We start from the raw sequence: 18,669 nt of genomic DNA, 5'->3' as shown, positions 1-18,669 counted from the left end.
CCGGGGCCGTCTTTGCGTTGTGAAAAAACTTGTGTCCAATCAGGAGTCTCTGGTGGGGAAGGCCTTCTCCGCGAATCGGACGCGAGTAGGTTGCACCGCAGCCAATGGAGAGCGAGTTCTTGTTTGTGTCCATTTTGTGTTTTGTCTGCAGGCTGCTTTGGTGTACGCTCGGATGATGGCGGCTCCCAGGGTCCCACATGTGTGGACGAGTTGGGCGAAACACCCCCTCCCCGCCTCCGTTCCCTCTATATGGAGAGGTTGTGTTGACGAAGAGAGCCCCCTGTGCTATTCTCAGCCTATTTTAACTCAGTTTGAGAGGCAGGTTGTTGAAAGCAAAGCATTGCCAAAGGCATGGTTGTTAACGCTGATGTTCCATTTTTTTGCCGTTTAGTATTGCATCGATAGAAATTACATTGGTGTTTGTGTTGTTTTATTGTGACAGAACCAATTAAACATCTTTACGCTGTACTGTATCATAGTAGTGGAACCCCATGCTTTTATGCATGCAATTATTTTTTTACGACTGTTTGTACGATATTCCGTTTCTTTTAATGCGTGGGAGTATATTTGTGTGCATCCGTTTCATGTATTATCTCATTTGATATACATATTTTTACAGAAAACAGATTGTATCATCATATGTTGGTTAGTTCGTTTTTGCATGTGTTTGACTGCGGTTGAATTTTTTGCGTATTTGTAAATTTGCTTTGGAGAGGAGGGACATGCAGAATGAAAAGAAGGGGCCAATATCTACAGCATACATTTGAGAACTTCATTCCCATCCAAAATCCATACTTCGCATCAGTCATCCCTAAATCTCATCCATCGTCCCTACTTCTCAACCTACGCAAGTCTGTAATCGCCCCTACTTCGTATTTGTATTTCTTATCCATCATTCCCTGTTGAAATTAGGAGAGGAAATGCAATTTCAGGTTTGATTTCAGTGAATCCAATACTATACACTATTTAATTTTAAGCAAGTGCTTTTCTGTTTACACAGATCTTCCAGCATTTCTCGATTAACGAAATCAGCAGAGGAGCACAATGCAATATTTATCTGTTTGGCCACAAAAAAATAAAGGGCTCCGTCAGACCTGAAAAAAAATGATTCCATCTTAAGTACACACACCACTAAATGATGCAGTCGAGCCATTTTTATTTATTTATTTCAAAAGTTTTATATAGCGCTAGCTAGACCCGTATGTATCGGAGCGCTTCACATACACACTGTGAAAAACAGAAGGACCTTACATTACATAGAAGGATGACAGTAAGTAAGCAAACCACGGATAAAGAATACAGCATGAACAATAAATAACTGTGCAACGGAGGGGGAGAGAATAAAAAGAAAACAAGGTGCCTGCCTGATTCCTTCTGCTGCATTAGGGATTACAGATTCAAAAGTACAATTGTGTCTGTGGGCTCTGCCCTGTGACATGATTGTAAGCTTTAAGAGTGCGTTCTCAGCTGTGCTTGCGTCAGAGAATCTAAGCGGGAAACAATGCTGTGATAAACGAGAAAAGGAAAGTATGGCTTCATTGGCAAACTCTGTAAAATGGCACTAATGTGTTTAGGTGTGAATAAAACCAATCTGGCCATGTTGCAGCTACTTGTTCTGTTTGAATATTTTTTTCCTTTATTTTGTTTCTCTGTATCGAGGCTGCACTTTGAAAGAGAAAAATGTATCGAAAAAACACATTTTTCTGCAGTTTTTTTCAGGGGGTGGAACCTATTGACAGGGTAACAAATGAAGGAAAGATGAGGAAAAAGAGGGTAAGTACAGTTTCTTGAATTCACAGTTTTCTGCATGTGAGGAGGAGCAAGAAAGAAATAAAATGAAGGAGAGAGGAGAGAACAGGCAAAAATAAACAAGCAGGGAGGTGCGTTTTTAATGTTGCTCAGGTAGAAATTTCATCTTCTGAGGGCCTTGCTGGGCACAGCCCTCTGCCTCTGGCCTCTTTTTCAGAATGAGCAGGCAAGTTCTCCATACACGTATAGCACAATACTCCAGTTTGTCTGGTCTGAGGTCCATCAGTGAATATGCGGGAAGCTTAAAACTTGAATTGCAGAGGCTGCTACCTATCGTGTTTAAAGAGCATTGATTTAGAAAAGCTGCATGCCTTGGCCCCAATGCTGCTGAAAGAACGTCGAGAAAACAAAAGTAGCGCTTCATTGGCAAACTCTTTAAAGTGATGCTAACATGTTTGGGTGTGACTAAAGGCAACATGGTAACTTTGCGGCTACTTTGTTTTATCATTTTTTCCTTCCTTTTGTTTTTCTTCACCAGGGCTGAACTTTTGAAGGGAAACATGTCTGAAAAAACCAGTTTTAGCTATGTGTTTCTTTCTTTTTTTAATACATTTCTCAGGGGAACAAATAATGGAGAGGAAAAATAGGGTAATATTTGTTTCTTGAGGTTGCTGTTTTCAGCAGGTGAGGAGGAGCGAGAGAAAGGGAGTGACCGAGAGCTGCCAGCAGCCTCCGCGCCAAAGGCAAATATGTGCTCAATTTTATCAACACCCCACAAGCTCTGTCAGATAGGCTTTTGGGAACACAGGATGGGACGAGGGGCCTATTCAGTCCATCAGACGCAACTGCAAGGATTCACAAAGCTGTATTACAAGTAAAATAAAAGTGCCACAATAATGCTGCACAATGCTGCACAATGTTTATTTTTGTGCCGCAAAATGTGCAAATCTATGCTACACTATTCTGGGGGATCTTTGTTACACATAAAACTGAACCAGAAACGGTTTCCTCATGATCGGTATAATGCTGTCACCCAAGTGTTGATTTATGGCCCAAGTAGCAGCACCTTATATTACCCTAACATTTAGAGATTTTGGCAGAGGCCTTTCTTAATAGAAAAACAATTAAATAAAATCAAATTCTGCACAGGATTGGATTCACTGTAAGCAAAGTGCACAGTGTGCAGTGAGAAGGTTATTTTTGCAATGCCTAGACCAATAGAATGCAGCCCTCCCTCTAAACTGATTGGCTGTTACCAGTCAGTCAGTGTGAAAGGAGTGTTTCACATCCTTGAAAGTGTGTTGGTGTGCCTGAGGGTTGAAGAATGAGAAGTTGGGATGATGGATGTAGTATGAGAAGCAGGGTTAGATAAGTAGTTGTGATGGATGAGAAGTACTGATGATGGATGTCCATGTTTCCTATCCCCAAGAGAACCATAGCACTTGCAAGGGACAACAGGAGAGTGGCTCAGATAATGCTAGGATTCAGAGATGCTCAACTTTGCCTCTTGTAACAAGTTCCATTTTAAGTGAAATTAATTAAACTAGGCAGCAGTCATGGTGTCTGTGACAACGTGGTCGGTGGCGTTATCAACAATCAGGTTAGAGAGACACGGCACGCAGAAAGAGATGCCCAGGAAAAAGTTGGTGTTACAGTAACCAGTTCCAGGCACTCTTGAAGGTCCATCAAGGGACGATGTAGACATCTTTCACCTGTGCTCCACTTGGCTCTAAGATACTGCATGCCCTTCATGAGAGATGTTGGTCTCAGTATTTTGAGGAGGACATGACCTGATGCATCAATATAATGATGCTTTATCGGTGCAGTGGCTCCCAATGCAGGAAACAGTCTTGTGTCTCCCTTGGACTATAAAAGAATACCTTGTTGATTCCATTACTTTGCATCGGGGAGATAAGGCTAAAATATTTGTGGTATGCTTTGGGAAACAAAGCTCATTTTCGAATGATGTTTAACTGTGGTCAGTCTTTGTCATGAGGTTTGCCAGTGCTATTTTATAGTTTGTGTGGGCAGTCTGAGAAACCTACAGCTGTTCTGTTTTCCTGTTTAAGGCCTCTTACTGACTCCAAGCCTCTCTCTCCAAGCCTCTGACTCCAAGCCTCTCTCTCCCAGCCTCTCTCTCCAAACCTCTGACTCCAACTTTCTGACTCCAAGCCTCGCTCTCCAAACCTCTGACTCCAAGCCTCTCTCTCCAAACCTCTAACTCAAGCCTCTCTCTTCGAGTTTCTGACTCCAAGCCTCTGACTCCAAGCCTCTGATTCTAAGCCTCTGACTCATAGCCTCTCTCTCCAAGCCTCAGACTCCCAGCCTCTCCAAGCCTTTCCCGCCGAGCCTCTCTCTCCAAGCCTCTGACTCCAAACTTCTGACTCCAAGCCTCTGTCGCCAAGCCTCTCTCTTCAAGCCTCTTATTCCAAGCCTCTGACTCCAAGCCTCACGACTCATAGCCTCCTTCTACCAGCCTCTCTCTCCTAGCCCCTCTCTCAAAGCCTCTGACTCCAAGCCCCTCTCTCCTAGCCTCTGACTCCAAGCTTCTTTTTCCTAGCCTCTGACTCCCAAGAGTCTCTCTCAAAGCCTCGGACCCCAAGCTTCTGACCCCAAGCCTCTCTCTCAAAGCCTCTGACCCCAATCCCCCCTTTCCAATCCTCTCTCTCCAAGCCTCTCACTCAAGCCTCTCTCTCAAGCCTCTGACTCCAAACTTCCGACTCCAAGCTTCTGACTCTGAGCCTCTCTCTCCAAACGCTGACTCCAAACCTCTGAATCTAAACCTCTGACTCCAAGCCTCTCTTCAAGCCTCTGACTCCAAGCCTCTCTCTCCAAGCCCCTGACTCCAAGCCTCTCTCTCCAAGCCCCTGACTCCAAGCCTCTCTCTCCAAGCCTCTCTCTCCAAGCCCCTGACTCCAAGCCTCTCTCTCCAAGCCCCTGACTCCAAGCCTCTCTCTCTCCAAGCCTCTGACTCCAAACCTCTGATTCTAAGCCTCTGACTCATAGCCTCTCTCTCCAAGCCTCTTTATCCAAGCTTTTAACGGTGCCCCTTCGCCTGTGTTGAGGTGGGGATCATACCTGACGTCCTTGAGGAGCATTGAGGCGGTAAGGAGGAAAAGCGGCACCGGGCGTGTGGCTGCAGCGGGGCTGCGAGCGTGCGGGGACTTCAATTCCCAGAAGTCCCTGCCAGACCGACGGAGAGCTTCCGGTCCGCTCTCCCTGCTGGCCCGCCCCCCGCCCTCCTGAGGCTTCATAACAACATCCTACTCCCGCAGCGCGGGACGCAGCCCGGGCGAAGACGGGGCAAAGACAGGGCCGTTACAGACCGAGCAAGACCGGACCGGGCCATCCCCCTTGGTTGTGTCTCGTCCAAACTGTAGTATAATTCTCATTTTGTAAAGGCTATATCCTCAACTTCAAATATGTCCGTTCGAGCCACACGAAGTAAAACCACAAAAATTGGTAAAAAGGTTACAGGGACATTGGATGACTTTATCACAAGGACTAGCCTGTCTATTGATAACGAGATTACTAAGCTCCAGCACAGAGTCTCCTTAGAGCTGGAGTCTGCAAGGAAATTGTCAATAGAACTGGCACTGAAAAAGAAATCCTCATTAGGTCATATTGCTACTTCCAAAACCCCGGAGCGCGTTACTGGCCCTGTTCCTATCATCACCTTGGCTGAAGTACACTCTACACATGAGGAGGTAGCTTCCATTGTTAATTCAGAAGTAGGCAGCCAAGGTTCACCTGATAGTGCAGCTCCAGAAAACACTTTACCCTCTGAACTCCTGACTGAGGCTAACCCGGGGGACAAAGCGCTGGGGGGAATTGGTCCGAGTGACACCCGAGAAACTGTCAAGCCACCACCTAAACATAAACCTATCCGTCTACGCTAGAAAGAAGGCTAAGGTAGCATCAAATCAAAGTCTCCTAGGGGGGGGGGGGGGGGGGGGGGGCCCAACAGCCAATTGTCATCCCTACTACTGGGACTGACCATATGCCCTCTAATAACCAATGCAGCACAGATAACCTAGAGCTATCTAACCCGGTACAAAGCATGGATGAATTAACAGAAGAGGGTGAGAATATCTCTACATCTAGGTACTCCACACAAGGGGACAGGGAAGAATTCTTGAAAATAGTCTGGGAAACGCTTAAAGCACTTCTCAGGCCATTAGAAGTTAGGCTAGCTGGTATTGAAAATCAATTACTTGAGGTAGAGAAGAGGGTTATAACGTTAGCAAGTATAAGCCTTAATGGCAATGATACTTCTATACATGCTCAAACTCTTGCACCTGCTGTAACCTCAAATACTAACCCATTTAGTGTCTTGCAACAAAAAGAAGGGGTAGCCAAAAACAAAAACTCCAATTTGAAAGTTATCACCCAAACAGCACCTACTACCACACCCTTGAATGTGCCACCGGCAAATACAACCAAATCTCAGCCTTCTGTTGCTGCCCAATGTAAAAAATCGCAGCCAGTAAATGTGCCTACCACTAATCCTACGGCCGCTAAACCTTCTGTTTCTCAGAAGTCCTTGCAAACAACTAGACCCCACAAGAGCAATAATACCCAGGGCCCTAATAAATCCATGCTCGATAGATCCCAAGCTAATAGAATGGACTCGCATAACCTCCAGTCAGCTTATCCCCACAACAACTTCAGGGGAGGATATATCGATCTGCCCCCTGATGCTAGTCCATTTGTCATTGTCCTCACTGGTGTCCCCGAACTACAAAATCAAAATGAAGAGAATTTTGCTTCATTAAAAAACAAGGTGATTTATTGGTTAAATTCAAATAAACCGATTCCAAATCATATGAAAAGCAAAATTCTGATGGTACGTAGGGTACCATGGGTTGGACAAATGACAAAGTCAGTTCCGGGCGACTGTATAGTTATCTCATTTGAGGAACCACACAGTGCGGAACAAATCTGTGCATGGAAATCGTATGGAGACACATTTCCCATTACAGCTAGACCCCTCTCATTTTTTTACCCTCCTCCGAGGGTTCCCAAGTATGGTCCTGGTTGGAACACTCCTAATCTGTTTCATGGCTACGCACCAAACCCGGCCAGACAAACTGAGCTAAATATGTGGTCTGGAGTTCCCACATTCAATAGGTTCAGCTGCTTAGATGCAGTGGACTGACTTGAGACCATGCCAAACTGTATTCCCATGCTTTATGATCTTCATTGTACATTGGGCGTGGGGCAGGATCTTTATAGTTTAGGAATAACTACTTCTTACAAGCAAACCAATTCTGAAGGTAATCCAGTATGCACTAACACGCCGAAAGAATGTCATGGTGAAAATCTTAATCGTGCAGTAGGGGCAGTGGTAACAAATGCAGAGAACCAAATAGACAACACACATTTAGATAGTATTGTTCCCTTGGCGGCCTTAGTAGTGCCTACTGTTAACTGTGTCCTTTCTGATAAAGTGCCAACCCCAAAACTGAAATTTCTATCCTGGAATATTGCTGGGGTTGGAAAAAACTTGAAGGACCCTGATTGGGCGGGCAAACTATGTTGATTCTGGTGAAATCTGCCTACTGCAGGAAACTTGGGCTATGGATATACCACACAGGATGGGTTTTAAAACCTTTGGTAAAGTGGCAACACAGCCTGAGAGGGGAAGGCCAGCCGGGGGACTGATCATATGGATCAAAATCACACTAACTGTAAGGACTGAATACATAGATACAGGAACCCCTGATATCCTAGCTATAAAGATCACTACTGCAAAGGGGTATGAATACTTCATTATCAATGTTTATAATAGACCCATAGGTCGTTCTAGGGTCTCACCTACCCTGGAAATCTTGGACTTCTTCTTAAAAATGGTGGTCGGCGATGTCCCAGTAATTTTGGGAGGTGACTTGAATTGCAATTTCGAACCAATTCTTGGTATCACTGAAGTTTTCGAGGATGAAGATCATGCCTATAACATCCCCCAACTCGAAACTTCAAAATACGTCAAGTGTACCACCCTAGCAGTCCAACTTCTAAGGCTAACAGTTGATCATGGCTTGAGAGCTTGCAATGGATGCTTTTCGTCTGACCTAACCAAACAGCCAACCTTTGCAAAATCAGAAAGTAGGCTTGATTTCATTCTTGTATCATTGAGTTTGGCACTTTATGATGGATTGTAGAGTAGTAAACAGGGATGAGAGTGATCATTATCCCCTGGAACTCCATATCGATGCACATATGCTCAGTGATTTTACGAACAGGGAAGCTGCTGATGAATTATGTGAAACTGTACACATCAATAACAATAGACGTGCCCTAAAATGGCCGCACTTGCTATCTGATGGCACAACCCTAGCAGCGGTCTATTCTCTTTTTGATTCGATCTTTGGCCCCATAGCTGGTCAACCCTTCCTAACTGAGAACTATGCACATTTTGCTGAACTGCACAAAATTTTCTTTGACAAACTTAAGATTCACATGACTAAAATGCCAAAGAAACATCAGCAAAACGTAAGGATGGGTTGCCATGGGAAGCTTTGGTATAATCGTTCGTGTAAGATGGCCAAAAGGAAACTTCTAATTGCTATCAAAGAGGGCTCAAAATTGGATGTTAAACTTGCAAGGGAAGAATACAAGCACGTCTTAAAGGATTCTAAAAAAGAATGGGAAGAGCTGCTCTGGGCAGATATGTTGGCTGCTGCTAAAACAAATGACAATGTTGGCTTTTGGAGGTTGGTTGCAAATGGGGGGCATGCAGGAAGAGCTGTTAAGGACACATTTTTGGATGAACTAACATGGGTAAATCATTTTACATCCCTGTACAAACAATATGACAGTGCTGCTGGTGAGGACCCATGGTTACCCCCACCTCCTGAATGCCTTGACTTCACATTGGAAGAAACAATGAAGGCAATCAACGAATTAAAAAACAGTAAAGCCCCCGGTCCGGATAAAATACCTGGTGACCTTTACAAACACGCAATTGAAGTCTGGGCTCCTTATATAAACCGCTTATTTAACGTTTTGTCAAAAGATTGTTCATTTCCCGAAAGCTGGCGTGCAGCGGAAGTTGTACTAATTTTTAAAAAAGGTAGTAGATCTGATCCCTCTAATTATAGACCCATTAGTCTAATGGATACCCTGCAAAAACTCTACGCCAAGCATTTATTATATCGAATGAATGATTGGCTGGAGGAGTCAAAAATATTTACTAAATTTCAGGCCGGCTTTAGGTCCAAGACTAGTACACTGGACCAGGTCTTCAGATTCTGTTGTATTTACTGGAAGTACGTACATATTAGGAAGGGTCACTTGTATGTAGCGTTTGTTGACCTTAGAGCTGCATTTGATCTTGTTCCTAGAAATCTGCTCTGGAGTTCCTTAAATAAAGCCGGGATGCCAGGGTGTCTGCTAACACAGATAATTGAGTTACACGCTAGAAACCATGCCAACATTAGATGGGGCCCAAGTGGCGAACTGTCCCGCGATATTCCAATCGAGCGCGGCGTTCGTCAGGGATGTGTCTTGGCCCCCACTTTATTCTCTATATTTGTTAATGATGTTCCAGAATATCTAAATGCCTGTAACAACGATTCACCCCAGCTAAATGGAGAGAGAGTACCTGCGTTGCTCTTCGCGGATGATACCATCCTAATATCCCAGACTAAGAGGGGCCTCCAGATACTCTTAAACTCCTTTAGTGGTTACTGTGAAAAAAAGGCTTATAAATAAATACTAACAAAACTAAATGTATGGCATTAAACCCTAGCAGACCTGACAGAGGGATTCTGACTCTGAATGGACAAACTCTTGGAGTTGTTGATAACTTTTCTTATTTGGGGGTGGTACTTGACTCAAAGTTAACATGGAAGGCCCAAATTGAGAAAAGTAAGGTGGTATATGCTCAAAATGTTAAACCTATAATGAGCAAACTGAATGCTAGTACAAGCAAGAGTGTAACACCTGTTCTTGAACTCTTTAAATTTAAAATCCAATCTGCTACTCTATATGGGGCCGAAATATGGGGTCCCTGGGCCAGAGAGTGCTTTCAAGGATTGGATAACAAATTTATGAGATCAATAGTAAGGGTTCCTACTAGCACCCCCTTAATCCCCCTCCAATTTGATTTAAATTTCAAACAAACTGATTACTTTACAATTATAAGACCTTTGATGTTCTGGATTAGAATTTGGTCCACTCCAGAATTATTGGACTATAAGAACAGCCTTCAAGAGGTATTAAACCTCGATTCTTTTAACTCCATCCTATGGTTTGGACATATACAAAAATGGTTTAGAATGCTGGGTCTGAACTCATTATGGGAACACCCGGAGAACCTTCCACCCTTTGCAAAAACCATGGTGAAGAGAGCTTTTTGGTCCTATATGAACAATAAGGTTGTACACGAGAGTAGAACTGGGACCTTAACTAAAGATTTCTTATTGTTTAAAGGCGAACCCTGTTTCGAATCATTTCTGGATGAAATCGAGCCTCCTGTGGCTAAGACCCTCTACCTGAAATTCAGATATGGGAATCTTATGTTAAATTCTAATTTAGAACGTTGGTCAAAGAAAAGTGTGGCATGTACAATTGACAATAATAGAATATGTCCTATGTGTTTAGTTTCCTGTTTGGAGAACGAAGTTCACATGCTCTTTGTATGCAAAGCGTACACGAAAGCCCGGAAAAAATGGCTAAAACCTATGTGTGCTCTCCTAGGAACTAGACATTGTCATACTGCATATAGGATTGTCAAAACGGATACTGCCCAGTTCATTGTATTTAGCATTAGTAGATTCCTAAATTCAGTGTTTTTTATACGAAAGAAATTGGGTCAAATGCTTTGAGAAATTGTGTCAGATACTTCAAGAAGGTCTATTCTATATTACACTCCTGCTGCTAAATGAATTATGCTAAATGAATTATGTCAAATGAACCGTGTTATAAGGAGACTGTTGAATTGTGACTTTTTGCACTTTATTTTTAAAAAAAGAAAAAACTCAAGCATGCTTTTATGAATTGATATGCGGAATTGATTATTCTCTTGTTTTATGTATGTATACATATGTGTCTTTTATGGCTATTCTGCCGAAATAAAGATTTTAAATAAAAAATAAATAAAGAAATAATCCTCTCTCTACAAGCCTCTGACTCATAGCCTCTCTCTCCAAGGTTTTTTATGCACCTTGAAAACCGAATAAAGATTTACTTACTTATGACTCCAAGCCTCTCTCTCCAAGCCCCTCTCTCCAAGCCCCTGTCTCCAAGCCTCTCTCTCCAAGCCTCTGATTCTAAGCCCCTGATTCCAAGACCCTATCTCCAAGCCTCTCTCTCCAAGCCTCTCTCTCCCAGCCTCGCTCTCCAAACCTCTGACTCCAAGCCTCTCTCTCCAAGTCTCTCTCTCCCAGCCTCGCTCTCCAAACCTTTGACTTATAGCCTCTCTCTCCTAGCCTCGCTCTCCAAACCTCTGACTCCAAGCCTCTCTCTCCAAGCCTCTCTCTCCCAGCCTCGCTCTCCAAACCTTTGACTAATAGCCTCTCTCTCCTAGCCTCTCTCTCCAAGCCCCTGACTCCAAGCCTCTCTCCAAACCTCTGACTTCAAGCCTCTCTCTCCAAACCTCTGACTCCAAGCCTCTCTCTCAAAGCCTCTGACTCCAAGCCTCTCTCTCAAAACCTCCGACTCCAAGCCTCTCTCTCAAAACCTCCGACTCCAAGCCTCTCTTTTCAAAACCTCTGACTCCAAGCCTCTCTCTCAAGCCTCTGACTCCAAGCCTCTGACTCCAAGCCTCTCTCTCCAAGCCTCTGACTCCAAGCCTCTCTCTCAAGCCTCTGACTCCAAGCCTCTGACTTCAAGCCTCTCTCTCCAAACCTCTGACTCCAAGCCTCTCTCTCCAAGCCTCTGACTCCAAGCCTCTCTCTCCAAGCCTCTGACTCAAAGCCTCTGACTCCAAGCCTCTGACTCCGAGCCTCTCTCTCCAAACGCTGACTCCAAACCTCTGATTCTAAACCTCTGACTCCAAGCCTCTGACTCCAAGCCTCTCTCTCCAAGCGTCTGACTCAAGCCTCTCTCTCCAAGCCCCCGACTCCAAGCCTCTCTCTCCAAGCCTCTGACTCCAAGCCTCTCTCTCCAAGCCCCCGACTCCAAGCCTCTGACTCCAAGCCTCTGACTCCAAGCCTCTCTCTCCAAGCCCCCGACTCCAAGCCTCTGACTCCAAGCCTCTGACTCCAAGCCTCTCTCTCCAAGCCCCCGACTCCAAGCCTCTCTCTCCAAGCCCCCGACTCCAAGCCTCTCTCTCCAAGCCCCCGACTCCAAGCCTCTCTCTCAAGCCTCTCTCTCAAGCCTCTGACTCCAAGCCTCTGACTCCAAGCCTCTCTCTCCAAGCCTCTGACTCCAAGCCTCTCTCTCCAAGCCTCTGACTCCAAGCCTCTCTCTCCAAGCCTCTCTCCAAGCCTCTGACTCCAAGCTTCTGAGTCCAATCTTCTGACTCCCAGCCTCATGCTCCAAGCTTTTCTCTGCAAGCCAGCATAACTTCCCACTGGACCCATCTCGTCCAATCCTTTCTGCTGTTCAGGGCCTTACTGCGGAACAAAAGTAACCCTGGCAAAAATACTCATCTCAGCTCTGCCCCTTCCTTTCCTCTTCCCACCTCTCTCTTTACACCCATCCCCTCTGTTGTGTTATGTTATGTTAAGGTGAGCTTATAGAGCGCTCTGTCACAGTGGGTTTCCTGGCGCTGATCTGGTGCTAAGGGAGGCAGGGGAGATTAGCCAGATCGCTTCCTCTCCAATCATTTCTTCTCTGCCTTCTCCCCCCTCCCTCTGTCTCTCTGTTTTGAAGCCTCTCTGTGTCTGCTGCAGGTAACCTCAGGAGCTGGGGAAAGTGACAGAGGCAGTAGGTGCAGCCCTGGGTTTTTAAAACCAGCTTCCAAAGGCTGTAGCCCACCAGGGAAATCCCCAAAGAAATAAAAGGCATGTCTGGCCTTCCTTCTGTCAACATCTGTCGGCATGCTGGAACTTTTGGTTTCATTTTACAAATTTCTTAAGGCACTACAGTGCCTTAAGAAATGCTGTAGGCTAAAAAAAAACAGGGGCTGTCCGGGAGTCAGCTTTATGATGAGGGTCCAGTTAACAGCACAAGCTGGCGAAGGAGAACCTAGGGGCACCCTTTGAACACAAGCACCCCAGGCCCAGTGCTTAAGTTTTACAGAAATAAGTGCCAGGACCCAAGTAATTTCACCGGAAGCCACTGCAGCTTGCACATCCTGCCAGTGCTGTCAAATGCTGTTTATATTTAAGTTTTAAAGGATCTGCTTATGTGTAACCCTGGGTGGAAAAGAAAGCTACGCTCGCGGAGTTTGCGCAACTACGCGCTATGCGAATCGCACGTAGTACAGTGTAAAAATGCGTAGCGTAGCAGGCAATTTTTCCTCGCTCGCGGTCCTCAAAGTCAAGTTGGCGACCGCGATTGAGCAAAATCAACATCCCTGCAAGACTTTTTGCTCGTTCACGTTCAGCAACATCAAGTTGCCGATCACGAGCGTGGAAAATAAACCGCCTGGCGAGATTCTCAACGTGGGAAGGTCAGGTTTCTCATTGCATGTGGTCGCGTATGTTGGCGTTGAGAAAGCTGCCGCTCGAGTATAAATCTAATTGAGCGGCAGAAAACGACTGCTTGCACTGGGCATGATGCCGTTCGCAATGATTGCACAGTGCAGACAAGCATCCGGCACTGTGCAATCATTGCGAACAGCATTTCCCTAACTCACTACGCAGTTTGCGTAGCTACGCGTAGCATGCGTAGTGCACTTCGTGTAGCTACATGAAGCGCGACTACGCGAACTGCGTCCAGGGTTACTATGTGCTCTTTTGAAAAATAGACAGCACCACCTTGTGGTTCACTGTCAGAAATAAGTGCAGTGTTATCAAATAAGTGTAGGTGCCGAGCACCGGCAAACACTGGCACAAATTGAACACTGCCCTGGCCTGACAGCACCTTGGGTTTATACAAATTTTAGCTGCAGAACAAGTGGCTTTGTGCATAGGTATGGTCTTGGAGACTGCCTTAGCAGTCTCTCCAGACTATTGTTTTTCAAAAATATTAACTCATAATATATATATTTAGAGAGGGCTTGTCAGTGGGTTTCATCCATTGGTCTATTAAAATGTCATTCACATTTTCCTTCTGCCCTTAGGGCAATGGGTCCGCCCACCATTAGACCAGGTGGCTGCATTTTATTTTTTATTTTCACTTTATGGCATTTTCTTGCAATGAAAAATAAAAAAAATAAAAATTAACCATTGCACCAGATTGGCTTTGTCAATGCTTGTTATTATTATGAATGTATTTTTAACCCTAACAGTATGTTACGATGTAGGATAGGACTAGATATATTTATTTTATTTGGTGTAATTGTGGCTCATTTAAAATATATATAAATGTATGAATACATTTTCATGTACTATCGAATTTCTTTTCAAATCATTAAAACATGTCATTAAAAATAAAAAAGATGTTTTTCAGATATTAAAAGTGACGCTCTTACTTCTACCTCAGAAGACAACAGTTTGAGCTCGGCCATGGTCAAGGAAGCACACATTTATTAAATCTATGGTCTCCCTGAGTGTTCAACATATTGGAAAAAAATTATGATTTAACAACAATTTGTAGCAATGTTTAAAAGCCAACTTGTTGGAGCAGAGGGTGACATTGTAGCCCAGATCTACATTAACTCTTGGCGCCATCAATATGAGCAAGGCCCAGAAAAACAGTTTTATACTCTCTAAAAGGCCGAACTGGCTTCTGGGCTTCTGAACCCGCTTGAACGGCTCAAGCCATTCCTTAGTGACGTGTACAGAGAGTCTCAAAAACTGCCTTCGTCATTTCTTGACCTACTCAGTCATACAACTTAATGCCTTTGTCGCCTGTTGACATACCCAGCTTTCCAACTCTATTCCTTTGTTGCATGCTGACATACCCAGGTTACCAACTCTATGCCTTTGTTGCATACTGACATACCCAGGTTACCAACTCTATGCCTTTGTTGCATACTGACATACCCAGGTTACCAACTCTATGCCTTTGTTGCGTGTTAACTTACCCAGTTTTCCAAATCCATGCTTTCTTCGCATGTTGATTTACCCAGTTTCCAACCTTATGCCTCTATTGCATGTTGACTTACCCAGTTTTCCAACTTTACGCCTTTTTTGCATGTTGATATACCCAGCTTTCCAACTCTATTCCTTTGTTGCATACTAACATACCCAGGTTACCAACTCTATGCCTTTGTGCATGTTGATATACCCAGCTTTCCAACTCTATTCCTTTGTTGCATACTAACATACCCAGGTTACCAACTCTATGCCTTTGTTGCATACTGACATACCCAGCTTTCCAACTCTATGCCTTTGTTGCATGCTGACATACCCAGCTTTCCAACTCTATTCCTTTGTTGCATGCTGACATACCCAGGTTACCAACTCTATGCCTTTGTTGCATACTAACATACCCAGCTTTCCAACTCTATTCCTTTGTTGCATGCTGACATACCCAGCTTTCCAACTCTATTCCTTTGTTGCATGCTGACATACCCAGGTTACCAACTCTATGCCTTTGTTGCATACTGACATACCCAGCTTTCCAACTCTATTCCTTTGTTGCATACTGACATACCCAGCTTTCCAACTCTATTCCTTTGTTGCATACTAACATACCCAGCTTTCCAACTCTATTCCTTTGTTGCATGCTGACATACCCAGCTTTCCAACTCTATTCCTTTGTTGCATGCTGACATACCCAGGTTACCAACTCTATGCCTTTGTTGCATACTGACATACCCAGCTTTCCAACTCTATTCCTTTGTTGCATACTGACATACCCAGCTTTCCAACTCTATTCCTTTGTTGCATGCTGACATACCCAGGTTACCAACTCTATGCCTTTGTTGCATACTGACATACCCAGGTTACCAACTCTATGCCTTTGTTGCGTGTTAACTTACCCAGTTTTCCAAATCCATGCTTTCTTCGCATGTTGATTTACCCAGTTTCCAACCTTATGCCTCTATTGCATGTTGACTTACCCAGTTTTCCAACTTTACGCCTTTTTTGCATGTTGATATACCCAGTTTTCCAACTCTATGCCTTTGTTGCATGTTGACATACCCAGCTTTCCAACTCTATTCCTTTGTTGCATACTGACATACCCAGGTTACCAACTCTATGCCTTTGTGCATGTTGACATACCCAGCTTTCCAACTTTACGCCTTTGTCGCACGCTGACATACCCAGTTTACCAACTCTATGCCTGTGTTGCATGTTGACATATCCAGTTTACTAACTCTATATCTTTGTAGAATATTGAGTTACCCAGTTTTCCAACTCTAGGCCTTTGTTGCATGTTAACTTACCCAGTTTTACAACTCTATGCCTTCTTCACATGTTGACTTACCTTGTTTTCCAACTCTATGCCTTCTTCGTGTGTTGATTTACCCAGTTTTCCAACTCTATGCCCTCGTCATGTGTTGAAATGCCCAAATACCATACTCTACACCTTTGTCACGTGTTGACTTACCCAAGTTCCCACTCTACTACCCAATTCAGTTTGTACCTGCTCACACGCTTCACTGCACTTGCTCCCTTCACTCCTTTGTGAATGATGTTCAGAGATACCTAAAGATCTCTTGCCCAGTGGGCCATGTCAGGCACCTTTCTTAAGACCTGATGGGTATTACGATGTAACCCTACAGGGGGAGCGTTTATCGTATGTGCATATGCTCCTTTCTTGATTTTGAATGTAATGCTTCACTCGTGTTAGATATCATTGCTTGCTCCTATCACTACTGAAATCACTATATCTCTCTGAAGCGCTCTGATACCCTAACGGGTCATGTTTGTGCTATAGAAAACACTAAATAAATAAGTCTTCAGGAGCAGATGGGAAAGCATTCCCCAAACACACCAAAAATAGAGGTTCTCTTCAAGACCAATGACGTGTACTCACTGTCTCCAACCCTCAGCACCGTGCGTGGCAGACGAGGGGTTTTACTTGAGCAGGAATCTCAGGATGTTCCCTCAGGAAAGTGTAGTTACACACCAGGTCTTCATTTGGTGTAGACCACAGAAGTGCCCTCGACTGCTTAGACGCTGCACTCCAAGCTAACACCCTTCGTGAGATCCATGGTTCATGCTCCACTCCAAGACACAGTGCCCTCTGCTGCTTCCTGGAACCATTGCAACACTGCAGGTGAGTGGTTTACCTGAACAGGGATCTCCATTTATTCACACAGGTAGGAGCAGAGATGCACAGAGCCTTCGTCCAGCGTAGTCCGTGGAGAAGAGACATCAGGTTCTTAACCCAGAGGGCCCGATTCACAAAACTAACTTAAGACAAAATCCTAAACTTACTACCATTTTGGTATTCACAGAAGGCACTTACTCATTTTGTATTCACAGAAGGCACTTACTCATTTCGGTATTCACAGAAGTCAGGAGTCCTCACTTTACTACTCCTAAACTGGGAAAAATCCTAACTTTAAGACTTTCGGTATTCACAGAAGGCATTTAGGAGTCCTAAAGTTAGGACTCCTAACTTCTGTGAATACCGAAATGAGTAAGTGCCGTCTGTGAATACCAAAATGTGTAAGTGCCTTCTGTGAATACCAAAATGGCAGTAAGTTTAGGAATTTTGCCTTAAGTTAGTTCTGTGAATCTTGCCCTGAGTTCCTCACTGACTCCGCGGTCTAGGGGAAGGAGTGAAAGGCCATTCGCTATGCAAACCCCAGAATTGGGAACTCTCTAGCTGTCCAGATCTGCCTCCCTCTCACCACCTCATCTCCTTAGAAAGGCCCTCAAATCCTGGCTCTTTACTATTATGTTTGGCTGAAAGTCACGTTAAAAACGCACACGTCTCCGCTGCTCCACGTGCACGTAGCAGCAACCATGTGTGGGTTACAAAAAGTAAGCATGGTGTAACACGAAGGGTGTCCAGGTGCACTTTCATAGAGTCAGGTAAGTCATGTGCACCCTACAGGGAACCTAAACAAACATATGAAGCCTGAAGCTTAGTGAGAACAGAAGAGGTGTGAGAAGGCTTTTAATGGTGACATCATCAGACATTAAATCATGTCTCACTGGATTGAAGTGTGCGATCCTCCCACGTGTGGACACTTACATATATACATTTACTATGTATAATTATCTGAAGGAAGACTTGTATGTACCCCCAGCTCATACTGCAGGTCGAGGGCTTCCATCCTGCTCCGAAGGCTGTCGTCTATTTACTATCCATCCATCCTTCCATCCATCCATCCTTCCATCCATCCATCTATCCAATTATATGTAACTAATTATTTATTTTTAACGGGGTAAATGAACTTTAATGTCCACTGCATTATGAAGCGTCTCTTTTTTTTGTGCCAATCAAGTTCCAGGGTTCAGGTAGATTACTGCATGGCATGGTGGCTGTTGCGCACACTGAAATACAAATAATTTATTTTATTTCGGAGTTTTAATGGGAGGGCAAGATTTCAATGGGGTTGTTGAATGGGTGGTTTGTCGCTTGTCTAAAGCTGAGGGGGACAAAGTTACATTTTCAGCTGCAAAGTTTTGCTAAGCTTTTTTATTTTAACGTTTTGTTGATTACGTTTTAGAGTAATAAACAAAAAACTCTCAGGTGCATTAACAGTAAGGAGTATCGCCTTCTCCATACTAACAATTATATTGGTTCTGATTTACTCTATATATAATAACTGAGACTGCAATGCAAATTCATAACATTTTCATTGATAATTAGAGCCGTTTACCAGGGCTGGATTGGGACAGGAAATAGGCCCGGGCACCAAAATAAAAGTGGCCCAAATTAGTGAATTAGATAGCTAAAAAAGTGGCTCATGTTTGCAAAGTGGAGCAGTGTTGAATTTGAAAGACACTCTGTATAAGTGTT

This window comes from Lissotriton vulgaris, chromosome 11, assembly GCF_964263255.1.
Source record: "Lissotriton vulgaris chromosome 11, aLisVul1.2, whole genome shotgun sequence".
NCBI classification, from domain to species: Eukaryota; Metazoa; Chordata; class Amphibia; order Caudata; family Salamandridae; genus Lissotriton; species Lissotriton vulgaris.
The sequence above is the reverse complement of the archived record's forward strand: the minus strand, read 5'-3'. Positions refer to the sequence as shown.